The following is a 13,140-nucleotide window of genomic DNA, read 5'->3' on the forward strand; positions in this document are numbered from 1 at the left end:
TGCCATAGAAATATAAGATCATTTTGTCAAAAAATATTTGACTTGTCCGAGGTTCATGCGATAGCGGCATCTTTACTTATTCAGAATCTGTTTAGTTTTTATTTCAGATAACCAGAAGGGTTGGAATCGTGTACGCCATGGCACAACTATTTTTGAACTCCAGCTTGTAACTATTCTAGTCATGAATATTTTTTATTCCTTCAATTTTTGTTTTATTGTGATAGATAGATGAACAAATAATGATATAATGGATCTTAAAAATACTTTTCGTTTTATGTTTACGGAGCTCGACAACACGTCCGAAATTCGTGTATACCCCCTTTAGACGAAAGTTACGAATCGTTCATTCTGAGAGTCGCGTTGGATTTTGTACTTCTGATACGATTTGCGATTAAATGCTCGTCTCATTTACTCCAAATTTTGAAAACCGGCTAGAAATATATATATATATATATATATATATATTTCTGCACAATTACCGTAATATGCTCTGAGGAAACATAAGTGAAAAATGTGAGCAGAGGGGGAGATGTGATATTGCACTGGTCTTTTTTTACCGCGTATATATATATATATATATATATATATATATATATATATATATATATATATATATAAATGATATACATTTAATGTAATAAATCGGGATGCGCCAAAAATGTGCTAAAAAATAATTTTGGGTGTACACCCAAGTTTTTTACGCGGTTTTTTTTTGCGCGGTTTTTTTTACGAGGTTTTTTTTACGCGGATTTTCCAATTAACGCGGTTTTTTTACGCGGATTTTCTAATTAACCCGTTTTTTTTAACGCGGTAAAAAAAGACCAGTGCAATATCACATCTCCCCCTCTGCTCACATTTTTCACTTATGTTTCCTCAGAGCATATTACGGTAATTAGTGCTTATAACGGAGCTCATCGTATATGACGGAAATTAGTGCCGCACCTTATCACGATTCTTACGTGGATTTTAGGTGTTGGGTAACGGGTAGCTCACTAGGAGGTACAACGGGACGGGGTTTTTACGGGCAGCGATTCGTGAATGGATTCCCCTGTCTACTTAGCTCTGGACGGTCCAACAGTGGTACTGCACGTGCATCGGCAGTAGAGTGTACAAATCACAAGGGAACCTTCTAGCAACAGCTCATTCGTGCGGAAAACCGAACTACAGCTACCAGTAACCAACGAAATTGCAGGAAAAAACTACGGGTTTTCGAAAGCGAGCTACACTCAACTTTTTACTTTCGTTTTACGTAAGGACCGTCCCACTTGATATCTTTCATCAGGTGACATGATTTTTTTTACGCGGATTTTCCAATCCCCCGCGTAAAAATAACCTGGGTGTACGTTGAATAACACATTAATAAAATATGGTGCAGAAAATGCACTAGACTATCTGTGGAGACAGTACACTATTGCCGTTTATTTAATCTTTCAATCCGTGAAAAATATGTAGGGGTAAACGTTGATTTGTTTTGTGTATTTCAGAAACAAATATATAGCTATCTCTAAGTCTAAGGCTTTTTCTTTATAATGAAATTTGTTTTTAGACAGAAATTTTGCTAAATGAATTTGTGTGGCATCTTTGAAAAAAAGAAGAATGAGTCGGAAAAGATGGACACCTAGAAAGGCTCGATATTTTTCTCTTTTTTTCACGTCTATAATAGCTTCCTGCATTCGAAATGACAAATTTGGATTGCGTTTTGGAACCCGCTTTGCTGGTTCGTCCAAGATATGTGGTTGCACTTGCAAACGTAGTTAGTGGGCATCTGTTGAAAAAAGAAGAAGGAGATAATCAAATTGTTTTCAAAACAAAATTCCTTTCCCTTCGGTAGAGTGTCTCGTCATCTGGCATGGAATTGTTCCACATCCTGGATAGTTGAGCAAATATATCCGCTGCCAGCACTATTAAAGTCTGAATATTGTTAGCAAAATATCCCTCTCCCATCCGCATCCGGAGCATCACTCCCCTCGGAAGAAGCGTCCGATCCGAAAGACTATACGCGACTTTTCTCTAATCGCAATCCACCACGCATCTCCACTGGCGGCAACAAGGCAAGGGGATGCACTTTCGCAGCGCATAAAAGGCGCTGCCATCCAATTTGTGCAGTGCCAAAAGCGCCGCAGGATTGAATTTTAATATACCAACATGTCGCACATATTTCAGAGATATTCGGGCAAGACCACTCTCGCTTCTTTGAAGTGTGAGTGGGTGAGGCACTTTATGAAACGATGTATTGTTGCGCTTCTTGTGGACTCCGGCTGATGGGTGTACCAACATATATCGAGAGTTGTGAGGCAAGAAGTACTTCAACCAGCACCCTTTGCCGAGGTTCTCCGCTTCCCGACAATAACCCCAAAATAACGCGCTGCTGCTCTTTGTATGCAATATATGGCATATAAAATAAAATTTCATAACTACCCGTGGCATCTCCTCGGTTACAAAGTAGTTAAAAGCAGAGCCATCCGCCCACTAAAGGCGCCCGCCACTCGCTCGCTTCTGACACTATTATTGCGGAACCGTGCGGAAGACTGATAACATTTTACTGCCAGGATCTTTTTCCTACCGGCTACTGGCGTTTCTTACGAGAAACGGGAGCGAGAGATTGAACGCGCGTGGGTGTCTCCTCCGGTGGCCTCCTTCGTTACTTCCTTCCCCCCTCTATCTGAACGCCATTGGACAGCCGGGAAAACTCCCGAGACGATACACAAATTCGCCCGTTCCGTTCCTGGAACCTGGCTCCGTGGCCCAAGTGTGATCTTTTCAATATCCCGAAGAGAACGAGTGCCAGCGCCAGTGCGAAAAGAACGGATACAAGCAGCCGCTTCCTGTTGGATGGAAAGTGGAGCACACGAAACGTACTGCTAACGTACCGCGAGTGTCCAGGAAGAAGATGGGGTGTGTGTGTATTCATATTGTGGAATTTGCGTGGCAGAATATCATAAGGTAGATGATTTTGATTTGTCCAGTCGAAAATATGATCATGGTTTGTCCACTTTTTTGAATACTCTAATTCAGCGCACTTGTGTCAAATCAGGTATTGGATTGTTCCAAAACATATAAATTAAATTGACTTTTTTCTGATTTACAGTAGTTTTATAGTTTATTTTTACGGATTCACATGTTTTGAAGGATTAGAAAATCCGCCTTCTATTGCATTTACAAGTTGCGCGAAAACTTCATTAATCGGACAAACTAAAATCGTTTACCCTACTATGGGGTTACAAGGCTGAAGAATGCGTTGGAACCATTGGGCGCGGCTCGATAAGTCGGCTGTTGGTGTGGCGATGGCAATAGAAGATGATTATCTGACGGAATCTTGGATGTTTTAGGAAAGGTAGGATTAATCTGAACGGCAGCGGTCGATAATATTTAATAGCCTTCTCCTTCTCCTTCTCCTTCTCCTTCTCCTTCTCCTTCTCCTTCTCCTTCTCCTTCTCCTTCTCCTTCTCCTTCTCCTTCTCCTTCTCCTTCTCCTTCTCCTTCTCCTTCTCCTTCTCCTTCTCCTTCTCCTTCTCCTTCTCCTTCTCCTTCTCCTTCTCCTTCTCCTTCTCCTTCTCCTTCTCCTTCTCCTTCTCCTTCTCCTTCTCCTTCTCCTTCTCCTTCTCCTTCTCCTTCTCCTTCTCCTTCTCCTTCTCCTTCTCCTTCTCCTTCTCCTTCTCCTTCTCCTTCTCCTTCTCCTTCTCCTTCTCCTTCTCCTTCTCCTTCTCCTTCTCCTTCTCCTTCTCCTTCTCCTTCTCCTTCTCCTTCTCCTTCTCCTTCTCCTTCTCCTTCTCCTTCTCCTTCTCCTTCTCCTTCTCCTTCTCCTTCTCCTTCTCCTTCTCCTTCTCCTTCTCCTTCTCCTTCTCCTTCTCCTTCTCCTTCTCCTTCTCCTTCTCCTTCTCCTTCTCCTTCTCCTTCTCCTTCTCCTTCTCCTTCTCCTTCTCCTTCTCCTTCTCCTTCTCCTTCTCCTTCTCCTTCTCCTTCTCCTTCTCCTTCTCCTTCTCCTTCTCCTTCTCCTTCTCCTTCTCCTTCTCCTTCTCCTTCTCCTTCTCCTTCTCCTTCTCCTTCTCCTTCTCCTTCTCCTTCTCCTTCTCCTTCTCCTTCTCCTTCTCCTTCTCCTTCTCCTTCTCCTTCTCCTTCTCCTTCTCCTTCTCCTTCTCCTTCTCCTTCTCCTTCTCCTTCTCCTTCTCCTTCTCCTTCTCCTTCTCCTTCTCCTTCTCCTTCTCCTTCTCCTTCTCCTTCTCCTTCTCCTTCTCCTTCTCCTTCTCCTTCTCCTTCTCCTTCTCCTTCTCCTTCTCCTTCTCCTTCTCCTTCTCCTTCTCCTTCTCCTTCTCCTTCTCCTTCTCCTTCTCCTTCTCCTTCTCCTTCTCCTTCTCCTTCTCCTTCTCCTTCTCCTTCTCCTTCTCCTTCTCCTTCTCCTTCTCCTTCTCCTTCTCCTTCTCCTTCTCCTTCTCCTTCTCCTTCTCCTTCTCCTTCTCCTTCTCCTTCTCCTTCTCCTTCTCCTTCTCCTTCTCCTTCTCCTTCTCCTTCTCCTTCTCCTTCTCCTTCTCCTTCTCCTTCTCCTTCTCCTTCTCCTTCTCCTTCTCCTTCTCCTTCTCCTTCTCCTTCTCCTTCTCCTTCTCCTTCTCCTTCTCCTTCTCCTTCTCCTTCTCCTTCTCCTTCTCCTTCTCCTTCTCCTTCTCCTTCTCCTTCTCCTTCTCCTTCTCCTTCTCCTTCTCCTTCTCCTTCTCCTTCTCCTTCTCCTTCTCCTTCTCCTTCTCCTTCTCCTTCTCCTTCTCCTTCTCCTTCTCCTTCTCCTTCTCCTTCTCCTTCTCCTTCTCCTTCTCCTTCTCCTTCTCCTTCTCCTTCTCCTTCTCCTTCTCCTTCTCCTTCTCCTTCTCCTTCTCCTTCTCCTTCTCCTTCTCCTTCTCCTTCTCCTTCTCCTTCTCCTTCTCCTTCTCCTTCTCCTTCTCCTTCTCCTTCTCCTTCTCTTTTTTTTAAAGTTAACCGATGGTCCGAAAAATTAAACTTTTACCTTTTTCCAGAAATGAAAAAATTCGTAACTTTTGAAATACTGGAACGATTCGAATATTCGACATATCGAATTGAAGCCAAAGAGATAATCTTCGTCGAAAAAATATTACACTCGCAAAAAATGGATTTTGTTTTCGTTATTATTGATTGTATCTGATTTTTACAGTTTACATGGTTTCGGGAGCAGGGGCGCTGTATTTTTCTATATTATTTCTTGAAAGCTGCGGTTTTTTTTTACATAACATATACATAAATATTTTTTTCGTTTTTAAATCATGATGTTCCTACGTTTAGATGTTTTGGTTGCAATAGTCAGCCTATTAAGAAAATAGGAACATGGGAAATCCATTTTTTTGCAAGTGTAATATTTTTCCAAAAAAAACTAGATTGGCTTCAATTTGATACGTCGATCATCCGAATCGACTCAGAAGCTCAAAAGTTATAATTGTTAAAACGGGTAACTTTGAAAAAATCATTACTTCAAAACGAAAAGAACAGCTCTCTGATTTTTTAATATATTATGTGATAAATCCTCAGCTTTAAAGAAAAATATAAAAAGAAATAGCGCCCTTGGTCTCGAGACCATGAATTCTATAAAAAAAAACAAATACAATCAACAATTATGGAAACAAAATCAGATTTTATCGCAAATGTAATTTTTTTTCCAAGAAGACTAGTTGATAGCCTTTAATTTGATATATCAATCATCGAAATCGGTAAAGTAGTTTAGAAACTGTACATTTTTGAAAAAAGGTATTTTTTGAAAAAAAAAGAAAAAGTTTATTTTTTGGGACCGCTCTAAAATGAAAATGGTCACCTTAATGAAAAAAGAAAATTCATGGGTCTAATATTTTGCGATAAAGAACAAAATTACCACTTTTCACGAGAATCTGAGAAACACTATATAGGTTTGACATGAAATGGTTGTGTCCCAATACACGAGTTTCATTGAAATGTTTTATTTGGTAGACTGGAAAGACTTCTGACACTTTTTCTCGGTATGATCAGTGATGTCAAATGTGAAGACATGTTTTTATTTAAAAAAAAAAGCCACAAACATAGAACAAACATTTCTAAAATTGATCAATCGAGACTGTTTTTTCACTGCGAAACCCTAAAATCATAACAAAAAGGAATAAGTTTTATAGAGTAAGTGTGCCTATTATGGAGGAGATATGTCACCAACTTACAGAAATTTTCGAATAAATACTCTATTTTAGTTCAAAACTATAAAAAAGTATACTTTATCTAGCAGTTTGAACTCACTGATATTTCGATGATTAATCGACTAAATTGTGTAAAAACATGTCCTGGTGTTTCGTAATAAGTGTACCTATTATGGTACAGGTCGGACTCGATTATATACAACCTCGATTATATGTGATTCGATTATATACAATTTTGGACTCGATTATATACAGTTCGGAAATATTTTTTTTAATATTTCGAATATGACTTATTTCAAGAAGAAAGTGACCTTCCAACGTTAAGGTGTAGCTTAAGTGGCTATTACATTGATAAATGTTACTCGGTACACTTAACCAATCTATTTATTCATTGCTCAACGTCTATCTGGGCAAAGAGAGATATCTTCGGAGAACAATCGCTTTTATAATTCTAGACCGGAAAAACAAATTCATTTCAAGAAAGCACTATAAACTCAAGCTATAATTAGTTGATCTATTGATCTAGATATCTTTACGAGGGGTGTAACCTATCTATTTAACACCTCCCTGCTTTAATTCAGTTCATTATTTCATAAGGAACCTACACAAAATCTATCCGGTCGTCTTCCTACTCTTTTACTCCTGCGAATTTCAACTGCTATCTCAGGAGATCTTCTTGGAGAATCAACGCTTACACTTCTAGGAGATCTAGGAGGGTACTCACTCTTCTCTTGTTTACAACTTTTGGGTAAATATAATCCTCTCTCTTTGTCATTCTCAATTTCAACTGATTCCTGCTCGCTAATCACAAGGCTCCGTTAACGTCCACGTAAAACGTGTTAGTACTATTGACCCCAACAATCTTTGCTTCGAGCCATGATCTGGTACTTCTAATCTCACTTTTATACCACACCAGATCACCTACTTTAAATTTTGATTTAATTTTTGCATGATTTTTCTTACTATTAACATCTTCCTTAAAACTAACTTTCTTCTTTATTGTTTCAACATTCGGTTTCAAATTTGACTCGAGATCCGTTTTTGGAATGAACGAAAAGACCTTACTAGCAGGCGTACAATCTATGGCCTGACTGTAACTGTTACTGTAGCTAAATAGAAATATTTCAACAATTTCCGCTAACTTTTTGTGATTAAATTTCGGATCGACAAGAAGCTTCTTAATCCCATTTTTTGCAGTCTGCACCGCTCTCTCAGCAAGTCCATTGCTTTCAGGTGAATAAGCTGGACTTTTCATTAACTCTATCCTCATTGATTTAGCGTACTCCGAGAAGGCATTACTAGTAAATGGAGGTCCATTATCACTGACTATGGTACCACAAATTCCGAAAATTCTGAATATTGAATTCAGCACGTTGATCAATGCTTCCGCATCCGTCCTATGCATCATTCTGATGTCCATCCTTTTCGAATAGGCATCAATCATAACCAGAAACGTCCTCCCTGCTAAGTGGAAAAAGTCCAAATGTATTCGATCGAAGGGACAAAGAGCTTTTGGCCATTCAGAGAACTTCTTCTTGACGGCTCTGCCCATACTACTGCATACCTCACATTGTTGAACGAATTCTTCGATTTGCTTATCTAAGCCTTGCCAATATACAAATCTACGAGCTGCCTGTTTCATGCGAATGACACCAAGGTGACATCCATGCAACAACTCTAAGGTACGTTTCCGACAAGACTTTGGAACAATTACTCTCTCAGAATACATCACACAGTTTTTGTACAGCGATAAACAGCCCTGATTCGAAAAGTAAAATTTCAAATCGGCTGGAATTGCGCTCTCTTTCCATCCGTCTCTCACACACAGAAAAAGCTCTTTCATTCTCGGGTCATCCTAAGTAGCCTGACCTATCAACTCTAGATCCACTTCCGCTTCGCCACTTAACCAGCGAAGATCAGCTACATCTGCTATCCCTGTCTCACCCTGAATCGGCAACCTACTTAAGGCATCGGCATTCGAGACTTTCGAACCCGGTCGATACTCAATGTTGAAATCGAAAATCGACAACATGTGGACATATTTTTGCAATCTAGTGACGGTTAACGATGGAATACCTTTCTTGAAATCGAAAATACTCGCCAATGGCTTATTATCTGTTACAACTGTAAAACTTTTTCCGTAAATGTATTTGAAAAACTTCGTTAAACCAAATACTACCGCGAGTGCCTCTCGATGAAGATTCGGATAATTTTTTTCCGACACTGAAAGAGTACTTGACACATAAAATACAGGCTTCTCTATCCCTCCTAATTTGTGGCACAACACTGCTCCAACCCCATTAGAACTCGCATCACAGATGATCACGATGGGTAGCTCGGGATTATACAACGCCAACAGCTTGTGGCTAAGCAAAAGCTTCTTACACTCACTGAAAACTTTCTCACATTGGTCATTCCATTCAAAACGAACGTTTTTCTTCAGCAGCGCATAAAGTGGACTGAGCTTCATCGACAGATTCGGAACAAACTTCGAATAATAATTAATCATTCCTAAGAACGATTTCAAACTGGGAGACATCCCTTGGACGTGAAGCTTCCTTGATCGCTTTAACTTTCTCATCCGACGGACTGAGACCCCTCTCTGACACCTTGTGCCCTAGATACTGAATTTCTCTCACTAGAAATTCACTCTTGCTCAAGTTGACCTTGACTTTGTGCTTTTTCAATTGATCAAGTACTTCGTATGTTGTAGCAATCAAACCCTCAATAGTATCGCTCCCTATCATAATATCGTCCAGATAACTCTGAACTCCCTCTATTCCGGTTAAGATTTCATCCATAATCCTTTGGAAAGTGGATGCTGCACTCGAGATTCCAAAAGGTAATCTAGTAAACGCATACAGACCTTTGTGAGTGTTCAGAACTAAAAATTTTTGCGACTTTTCTGTAACCTTAATCTGCATATACGCACCCTGTAGATCCAACTTAGCGAAATACTTATATCCACTCATATTGACGAACACATCGTTAATATTCGGTAACGGATAATGCTCATTGCAAATGACTTTGTTCACTGTCACCTTACAATCCATACAGATTCTCACGCTGCCGTCTGCCTTAGGAACCACTACGATTGGTGATGCCCAATCGCTGTGTTGAACAGATCTAAGAACATCTTCTCTCACCAACCTATCTAACTCCTCTGAGACCTTCTCTCTGAGTGAAAACGGCACATCATACGGCTTGTAAAACACTGGAGACGCATGGTCTCTCACAACAATATTAGCTTCAAAACCTTCCATTGGATGCTGCAGATTTTCTGCGAATAACTCACGGTACTTGGTATTTAACGCAAAAAGTATCTTATTTCTTTCTCGATCACACATCTGGTCACTCACCGACACATTCATACCTGTACTTTCACACAATTCGTGAACGAAATAACCTCGCCAATCAGGATACAATACGTCCAACCAATCCCGACCCATGAGTGGACAAAACCTATCACTATCAACTATGATCAACGGTAAAACGAATAATCGATCATCATCGCATCTAACCTCCACTTGGATCGATCCTGCGATCTTAAGTAAACTCCCCGAAATCACTTTCAACTTAACCTCACACTTCCGAAGACGCAAATCGGGAAAATTCTGAATATAATCGTACTTGCTCATAACGGTATACGTTGCCCCAGAGTCGATCTCAAAATGATACCACTTGCATTCTAGTCATACTTTCCTGAACAGGGGAAGATTTGTCACGTGGTTCAACTCGGCTTCGTTGTCAAAATCCGGTAATTCCACCTTATCGTCGTCGTTCGCCAGTCCGTTCATATTCCGCTTACTCCAACAGTTTCTGGCGATGTGGCCCTGCTTTCCGCAACAGAAACACCGAACGTGCTTATTTCCTCGACTCGTCGAATTCTTCCGGGAAATGGACCGCCCCCCTTGGCTCCCTTGCTGGCTGCGCTTGCCATCTTCGTGGCCACGTGTCTTCGAACGACCTCGTTTCATGTACTGTCCCGCATTGATCCCATCCTCGTCGCCACTGATAAATGTTACTTGGTACATTTAACCAATCTATTTATTCATTGCTCAACGTCTATCTGGGCAAAGAGAGATATCTTCGGAGAACAATCGCTTTTATAATTCTAGACCGGAAAAACAAATTCATTTCAAGAAAGCACTATAAACTCAAGCTATAATTAGTTGATCTATTGATCTAGATATCTTTACGAGGGGGGTAACCTATCTATTTAACATACATGTATAGTGGGGTAAAAATCGTGATTTTTGAAGATTTTGTTTGAATTTTCACCAAGAATTGTTCATATCGATATTGCTGCCAAATTAAGGAAGATAGAAGTTGAGTGTCAAAGAACAAATTGTAGGGCGGTTAGAGAGCTTCAATTTGATTGGTAGAAACAATCTAGTTTAATATAAATTTTTAGGATGAAACTAATAATAACGTATTAAAAATTATTAAATTTTAAGTTTTTCACTTCCAAAATGTTATTAAAATCCACTAATTTAGATGTTCCACTACAATATCCTATACTAAATTTTCTCATTGTTCAAATGAAAGCAACAGAATCGTATTCCGTAGCGTACTTTGTAATGTAGAGCCAGTTTGAGGCAACAAAGTCCGAAACAAACAAAAAGTTCTATAACACTGTCATTGTTGAAATTCAAACATACGCCTAGAAGGATTTTTTTTTTCATCAAATTTGATCGTCTATCACTTCCTGAGAGAGTTTGGATAAATTATTTTTTTCATGTGAGAAACGTATTTTCTGACTTTAAGGGGATGAATCAAATAATACTTCAATATTTTTTTCAATAAAACTATGCCTCTAAATCTTATTCCTAGTATGCAATACTATGCCGTTGATTCTACACTACACTACATTTTACGACATGAAAAAGTTTGAAAAAAGTATAAAGTAAAAAAGTATCCGGCGGAATACCAACTATTAAGGTTATGAACCCATTGGTGATCGGAAATTTTGAGCAGCTGATCGAGCTAAATTTTCATTCTGGATTCATGAGCTCATATCATGAATTCGTCTCCATGCAGGTTGATCCTTCTTCGTATATTCCCAACCGTGTTTGTTTTCCTGACTACATCAATTCCTCTGTGCATTTTGATCTGTCCATGATGCAGGATATCCATGGAATTCCAGATTATCATCAATCGGGGATCGTTCCTACGATTTTCGAAGCAAAGTATGGGCGTGTCAATTGTGATAATATGTACTTTACTGATGGGTCCTCTATGAATGAGTCCACAGGATTTGGAGTGTTCAACAAATTTTTTAGCACCTCACACAGTCTTCAGTATCCTTGCTCAGTGTATATTGCTGAATTGGCAGCAATACACTGGGCGCTGGATAGCGTCGCCTCACGACCTGTTGAACACTATCACATTGTAACGGATAGTATTAGCTCTGTCGAAGCTATCCGTTCAGTGAGGCCGGAAAAGCACTCGCCGTACTTCCTTGAGAGAATACGAGAAATTTTGAGTGCTTTATCCAGACGCTGTTATGTCATTACCTTTGTCTGGGTCCCTTCACATTGCTCAATTCCGGGTAATGAGAGGGCTGACTCATTAGCAAAGGTAGGTGCAATTGAAGGCGAAATTTATCAGCGTCAAATCGCCTTCAATGAATTTTATTCTTTAGTTCGTAAAAATACCATCGTTAACTGGCAACGCAAATGGAACGAAGATGAATTGGGCCGGTGGCTCCACTCAATTATCCCTAAGGCTAGCCTCAATCCGTGGTTCAAAAGTCTGGAATTGAGTCGGGACTTTATTCGCACCTTCTCCCGACTCATGTCCAATCACTGTTCGTTAGACGCGCTGCTTTTTCGTTTTAATCTTGCCGACAGCAATCTCTGCGGTTGTGGCCATGGTTACCACGATATCGAACACGTTGTTGGTCGTGCGAGTTGTATCTTGTCGCCAGATCGAATTTAGAAAACTCCCTTCGGGCTAGAGGAAAGCAGTCCAATGTGCCGGTGAGAGATGTGTTGGCTCGGTTAGACCTTGATTACATGTCCCAAATATATGTTTTCCTTAAAGCTATCGATCTTCGAGTGTGATTGTGTATACATCCTTTTCCCCTCCTTTTCGTCCTTCGCGAGCTATCGGTTCCCTTCCTACTAACATTAGAATAAGTTAAATTGTAAATACATATTAGATGTAAGGATAGTTTTAAGAATTGAGTGTGAAGTGTCAGTGTGAATGAGAATGTGAATGTGAATGTGAGTGCGAGTGTAAACACACATCTCCTTACATCCCATCCTTTTCCTAATGAAAATGTGTCACCCTTCTAAACTCGAGTCGACCGCGAGTAATCGGTTTCCTATTTCATTAACCATAGAATTAAGGAAACAACATGTTGATATATGCTAGTTGAAATATAGTTAAGAGTTTGGCTCCATTAAACTTATGTAACTGAGCCTGTAAAAATAAACGGATTAATAAAAAAAGAATACCAACTATTGACCGTATAGTCAGGATACCGGAAATCCGTTTCATCTTCAGATTAGACTGTTGTTATGTGCTTCCCGGTTGTAAAATAACTGCCTGCTCCCCGATGATATGCCTCTTAACAATGTTTCGCATGGAATCAGGTACCAAAATCGACAAAGAACAGATTTCTGTCGTTTAAAAATCATATTAGAGCCTTTAAAAATGAAATATATTTTCTAAAATAATAAAAAAAAACTCACTCGTATTGCCATAATAAGTACTATTGCGATGATAGGTACTTCTACCCTGTATCTCTTTGTTTTATTCATATTTTTTGTACCAGCATATGGTTTCATCACTCAGACGTTTTGTTATTATGGAATCATTCGGGCCATTGTTTATTCACCTATTCAATGATTAGGTGAATAAACAAAAATTTAAATCTATGTGCATGTATTTCTCTCAACGGTTATACAAAAAAGAAGTCTAGTTCTTTTTTCCACATTCATGGCAATAAACTTCGAAACAACTAGGTACAACGAAT

General features: G+C 39.7%; 1 protein-coding gene across 2 annotated transcripts in view; it reads left to right on the forward strand.

Annotated features, from left to right (window-relative positions):
- LOC129776521 (zinc finger protein ush-like) overlaps window positions 1-13,140 on the forward strand; it is a 548,035-nt gene that overhangs the window by 238,781 nt on the left and 296,114 nt on the right. The gene's annotated exons all lie outside the window — the stretch shown is intronic.

Source organism: Toxorhynchites rutilus, chromosome 3, assembly GCF_029784135.1.
Source record: "Toxorhynchites rutilus septentrionalis strain SRP chromosome 3, ASM2978413v1, whole genome shotgun sequence".
Lineage (NCBI taxonomy): Eukaryota > Metazoa > Arthropoda > Insecta > Diptera > Culicidae > Toxorhynchites > Toxorhynchites rutilus.